At 47.9% G+C, this 6211-nt stretch overlaps 1 protein-coding gene across 1 annotated transcript in view; it reads right to left on the bottom strand.

The window, feature by feature from the left end:
• SULF2 (sulfatase 2) overlaps nt 1-6211 on the bottom strand; it is a 201816-nt gene that overhangs the window by 100054 nt on the left and 95551 nt on the right. The gene's annotated exons all lie outside the window — the stretch shown is intronic.

Below are 6211 nucleotides of genomic sequence, written 5' to 3' on the forward strand. Positions count from 1 at the left end.
GGCGGGTGCCGCCCGCTGCACAAAGCACGTTTAACACATCGCACGGCCCCGAGCAGGAGAAAGCCCCGGGCGGGTTTCTCCGTGGAGCCGCCCGGGGCCAGGAGCCCCCCACCCCGTCTGGTCGGCCCGCACCTCCCAGCGCTCCGCTCGCCCCTCGCCGGGCGCCGCCTTCCTGCCAGCGAAGTTCCCCGGGGGCGGGGGAAGGGGGGGCTCCAGGCCCAGAACCGCAGCCCAAACCTTCCAGCCCGACTAATACAGAGGGATGTCCAGGTGGACACTTAAAAAGAGGCCTCTCTGTGGCCTCCTGCAGTGCTGGGCACTAAAGGAAGCGGGGCTGGTGGGCAGAGGGGGTATCTTTTATTAGACCAACAATAACAGATATCACCTCTGTCCACAAGCCCTGACTGCTTTTTCCTCTAGACCAATACGGCTACAACCTGGCACTAAAGTAGGGGTAGGCAGGCTGGATGCAGCCCATCAGCCTATTCTATCCAGCCCACGGGACCCCTAAACATCTTAGAAAATTAATATTTATCTGCCCTGGGCTGCCTGTCATGCGGCCCTCAATGGCTTGCCAAAACTCAGTAAGTAGCCCTCCACCCAAAATAATTGCCGGCCCCCGCACTAAAAGAAGCGCCTGCCATCGGAACGGCTTGGGGGGAGGTAGGACAAGGTCCTTGGGATAGGGCCAGTTTTTGTATGAGGTGCCGCACTAAACAGGTCCTAGTCCTGCCTGGGGTCTCTGCCATATAAACAATTAAATGCTTAATGAGGAGATCCCCTAAAGAGCTCTTACAAAAAAAAAAAAAAAGCATTTCTAGAGCAGATCTGGTGGGTTAATAAAGGTTATATTTTTTATCTCTTTTTCAAACTGGCCTTCAATTAACCCCACCTTGTGATTTATTACACACATGCAGCATATGCTGCCCTCTAACAATATGTCATTTGCTATCAACTCTAATCCTGAACTCACTGGAGAGGAAACCACAAGCCAAACTCAAAACTTCTATATGTTACCTTTCATGATTCTAAGCTTGCGCCCACAATCTGAAATGCATAAAAAATATGCATCTGAAAATAAAAAAACCCCAAACAAAACCTTTTTATGCTGCAGTACTCTTACCATAAAACAGTGGTCCAGCCAAGAAGGTTTCTGTGGTTGAAAGTGGGCAGGAAAGATACTTTTGTACAGAGAGATCAATCAATGAAAAAACAGGATTAAGTAACAGGTTATATAGAGAGAAAACATTCTTTACTCCCACTGAAGCCAATACTAAACCACACATTCACTTCAAGTGGTAGCAAGATCAACCAAAAAAGAAAACAGTGATGATTCCCACAACCGTCTTAAAATGATTAGCTACTGTTTCAAGAGAAGAGATCACTGATGTTTCAGGACCCTGGGATTTGCAGATAGGACTGGAGACAGAGATGGTCAAATATTTCTAAAGCCAGGTAGGGTTTTAACTAGAGATGTATGTTAAAGCTACATAAACTGGGGTTCCCTTTCCACATAATGCACACACCACTGCCATTGATCTAGTTAACATGATGAGGATTGTAGTTCAGACATTATTTGGTAGGTTGAGTCAGACCCCTCCTGTTAAAAGCTTGACTAGATATACAAGTTAGATGACTATCTCACTGGCCTGGACAAGGCAATACAACCGCCCCAGTGTAGATCCAGTCACACTGCTCTAAATATGCCCCGGGGTTCTCAACCCTGTTTAGACCTGAATCGGCCCTTGTTTGTCAGCGCTTAGTGTTCATTTGTTTTTTGACTATGGAAAAATAACAGAGCAATTTTTCCATTGCAAAGAACTCAAAAAGACCAGAGTAGCACAGAATATGTTTATGCCCCAAGAGAAGGAGAATAAACTACATTAATGAAGGCACCTTTATACCAATACATGTGCTACATCTATGCTAGTAATTGCACAAGTATAATGACATCAGTAAAAAAAGCCACTCCTAGCCAGCACTTACACTGGTAAAAAATCTGCGTGGACTAGGCCCAACAGACTTGTTTTTGGCAAGGTTATTAGATTCACTTTTAGAAATAATATTGCGCCCTTCACCCAAGACTTTCATTTAAATGATCAAACAATTTACAGACAATTACTTTCACAGTGCACCTCTGGGCTAGGAAATGTTTATTTTGCACATTTTAGAACTGATCAACTGAGCCCCAGCATGGCCAGCAGCTCAGGCAAGGTCACGGAGAGTGTTGGTAGAAAGGCCAGGAACAGAGCCCAGGAATCCTCAGTTCAAGTCTGTCTGTCTGTATTTATTGTGTGCCACATGACTTTAATTAACAGTCCCATCACAGATCACTTTCCTATGTAAGATATTTCTTCTGAAGGAAATTTATTTTTGCAAGACTGAAAAAATAGTGTTTTCAGAAAGGGACTCACACATACACACAATCTGTGTTTGTGTATACATTTATATATACACATACATTTGTATATACACACATGAAAAAGGGAATATTTCCTTTTTGTGTGCGTATATAACATGTATACATAGATATTGTATATATAAATGTATACATACAGAATATTCCCTTTTTCATGTATGTATATATAACGTGTACACACACACACACACACACACACATTGTGTGTCCCTTTCTGAAAACACTATTTATCCAGTCTTGCAAAACTGAATTTCCTTCATAAGAAATATATTACATAGGCAAGTTGTTTGTGATGGGAATGTTCATTAAAATGAAGTGATCAATAAAGAGATTTAAAAATAATAAAGTGGTGATGTGAACACAATATCTAAATTTGATCTAACGTCATTGGAAAATCTGTCACAATGGATCTCTCATCTTAACAAAAGGGTGTATTTGCCTCGCAGTCAGTGCATGTAATTCCCATTAATGTTAATGGGAGTTATGCAAGTGCATTAAGAGGATAATATACCCCCTGGTTTGTGACAACCTTCTGAAGTGAATGGTGCTTCCTCTTGAAGTGAACAGGGTTTCCATCTCATACATTTGAAAATGAGCTTTTGCTGCCATTGTTACAAAACAGTGGATAGCGATTGTTGTACATAGTAAATAGTTTTGACAGTTAAAACGTTTGGTGATTTCAACTAATTTTTTCCATTGCCAAAATAACTTAGTCTGTTTTAAGGTTATAAAGAAGGGTCAGCCTGTGGACTGGATGGTGCTCTGCATGGGACCAAGTTCTGCCTGCTCCCACCCAGGGCAGCCTGCATCTGCTGATGGCATTGCCCCAGCCCTGACCCCAGGCAGTGTGCACAGCTTCCCAGCAGGGCTGCTCTTGCTGATGTTGCAGCCACCCAGGTACTGCTTGCCACCTCCTCCCTGCCCCTGACTCCAGCAGCTCCTCCTCCTGCCTCTGCTGCGCTGGTCTGGGAAGCTGCAGCTGGGTGGCTCCTGCCCCAGGTTGCGGTGCTCCAGCAGTGCTCCAGGTCGCTGTGCTCCAGGCCACCTTCCACCCACTCTGCCCACCTGGCACGATGAGCAGGCATATGTGGGTGGAAGGCAGCCTTGCTGGGAAGGTGTGCATGCTGGCCAGGGCTGGGGCCAAGGCTGTTGGCAGGCACAAGTGGGTATGGGTGGGGCTCAACCCCCCAGCAGAGTGCCACAGGGGCAGCTGCAGTCTGGATGGTGGGGGGCATCTGCACTGGGCAAATGCTGCTACACATGCCCCCTGCCTCTCCCATCCCTTCCCCCTCCCCCTGCCCCCCCCCAAGACAAGCTCTCAGGACCTAGTGCATCTACCTTTTAAATGAAAGAAGGTCTCCGCATTCACCAGTTGGAAAAGAGATTCCATAGAGATTTACAAAGTGTCAACAGGAGGTCAGGCCCTTTGCCCCCTACTTTGGAAGCATACTACCTCGAGAAATGCCTAACATACGATGGTATACTCTAGCTCCTATTATTTACCTGTCTCATTATGCAACATCAGGAGGGATCTGGGTTGTCTGTTTCCCATGGAAAAAGTGGGAAAAACTGCGGATTTTCCTTTTTAACTGAGAAAAACGTCATTTTAATGAAGAAGTGTGTGGATCTTCCATTTCTGCAAAGAGCTCTCTGAAGGCTGGCAGAGTTCCAGCCTAAAAGGGGCTGCGGGGAGCAGGAGGAGGGCGGTCAGGCAGGGGCGCCAGACGCACATACACACACATGGTCACCAGACAGCCTGGCAAACATCTCCCACAGGTAAGTCTGGTGGGGAGGGGAGGGGAATTGAGGCCCCCATGGTGAGGGAGGGAGTTAGGCAGGGCTGGGGCTAGGGCTGCTGTCTAGGACAGTGCATGGGGCTTGGGGCACTATGCAGCTTCAGGGCCCCAGCAGGGGAGCAGGACAGGGCCACAGGTGGCTTGTCCAGGGGAAGGGCGGGGGGTGGCCAGCTCCCCGCCACTGTGCACACTCCCAGGGGGGAGGGAGCACATGCCCCCCAGATCTGTTCATGGGGTGGCGATGGGGGCGGGCTGCCCACTGAGGGCTTGGGATCCCTGCCTTGCTGCCCTTCCCCTGGGGCCCCTGCAGCCCAGCGAGTGGGACCTGGCATGGCAGGGCAGAGTGGGGAAGTTCCTTGCTGCTGCGAGTCCCCTGCCTGCCCAGCACAAGTGGAGGTAGCAGCGTGGAGTTGTGCCCCTCACTGCTGCTGGGCAGGCAGAAGGTGCTTCACCAGGGTGGCACAGGGCTTGCAGTGGCAAGGAGCTTCCCCACTCTGCCCTGCCATGCCAGGTCCTGCCTGCTGGGCTGCAGAGGCCCCAGGAGAGGTCAGGAGGGCAGGGAGACCGAGCCCACACCCGCCCCCTCCATGGGCTCCTCTCTGGCTGTACCACGCATAGGGGAGAGAGAGCCAGGCTCTGGGCTCTGCTCCCTGCTTGGGCCACAGCAGCCGCTACCTCCCATGGGTAGCAGCTGGGGCTCGGGCACCGCTGCGGGGGCAGGGAGCTGTGGACCTGGGTCCCTGGCCCAGTAGCCCAGGCAACTGGGGACCCTCTCTGGCAGGGCTGGGGGGATGCTGGGGGCTGTGGGTGGGGAGTGAAGCACCTGCATCCTGGTGATCAAAGGGGGCATGCAGAGTTCTGATTTTCCATAATAAAAACCCTAAATTTATAGGTATTTAGAATTTATTTTATTATAGTGATTGAGGCACTGGTAGGCTTCCAAATTGCTTTAAAATTGTAGATATGTAGCAATAAAACACTGTTTACCTGACACCTACATATATAGCAGCATTTTATTTGAATTGCATCTTTTGGGGGTTTTAATCAGAGAATTTGCAATCTTTTATTAGAGAAAACCAGGATCCCTGAACATCAGACATCAGTTCTAACACTATGCTTTGCTATATGCCATCTGGTTGTCATTATTTTACTGTAGCTCAAATAGCTGCAATATTACTAATTACTTAAATCATTTAGTTAAATAATGATAAACTACAGCACAGTGTCAGAGACTTGGAAACAGCATGTAGGCTACAAGAGATGGGGAAACAAAGGAGATAAGATAGGAAATTCAGGTAGGTGAGCAGTATTTTGCCAGGATTTGAAAATGAGGATGAGATGCTTGAATGTGAGAAGCCAAGAAGGAGCAAGAAATAGCCATTTTAGCAGGAAAATCTACATGAAGTGGAAAGGGGCAAAATGAGCTGTGAGGAAGCCACGAAGGAGATTAAAGCAGCCTTTCCATGCCAAGTACTGGAGGGCCACGGAAAGGCAGAGAAGGAAGTGGGAGTTAGGTATACATTCAGTTTTGAAGATCCCACTAGTTGCCTATCCATATTGATAAGCACCTAAAATACCTTTAAAAAGCTGCCCTAGGGTCTCTGTGCAACACCCTGTTTCACTGGAATTTTGTGAAGATAAATCCATTAAAAACTCCAAGGTGTTCAGACACTAAGAGGATGGGGCTATTCAAGTACCTCAGGTAGATTTGTCCTCTCCCTCTCCATCAGTACAGAGAACATATCTGAAGCCAGGGGAGTAGAGCAAGCATCCTAGGGACAGGTCCTAACGGCGGCTGAGGAAAGGAAGAGCAGCGACTCAGGGAGATGGAAGAGCAGCTTGTACTTCTCATTGTTCCCAAATGTATTGCCTTTTGAAAGCCCAGAATGTTGCTGGCTTCTTACATTATGTAGGAGAATATAAAGGACCTTCACATTTTTAAATGCCCCAGTCAATTCCCTCTAACTCTTCTTGAGCTAGCTAATCTTTTTCCCTA

The sequence above is a fragment of the Alligator sinensis genome, unplaced genomic scaffold (genome assembly GCF_000455745.1).
Source record: "Alligator sinensis unplaced genomic scaffold, ASM45574v1 scaffold76_1, whole genome shotgun sequence".
Lineage (NCBI taxonomy): Eukaryota > Metazoa > Chordata > Crocodylia > Alligatoridae > Alligator > Alligator sinensis.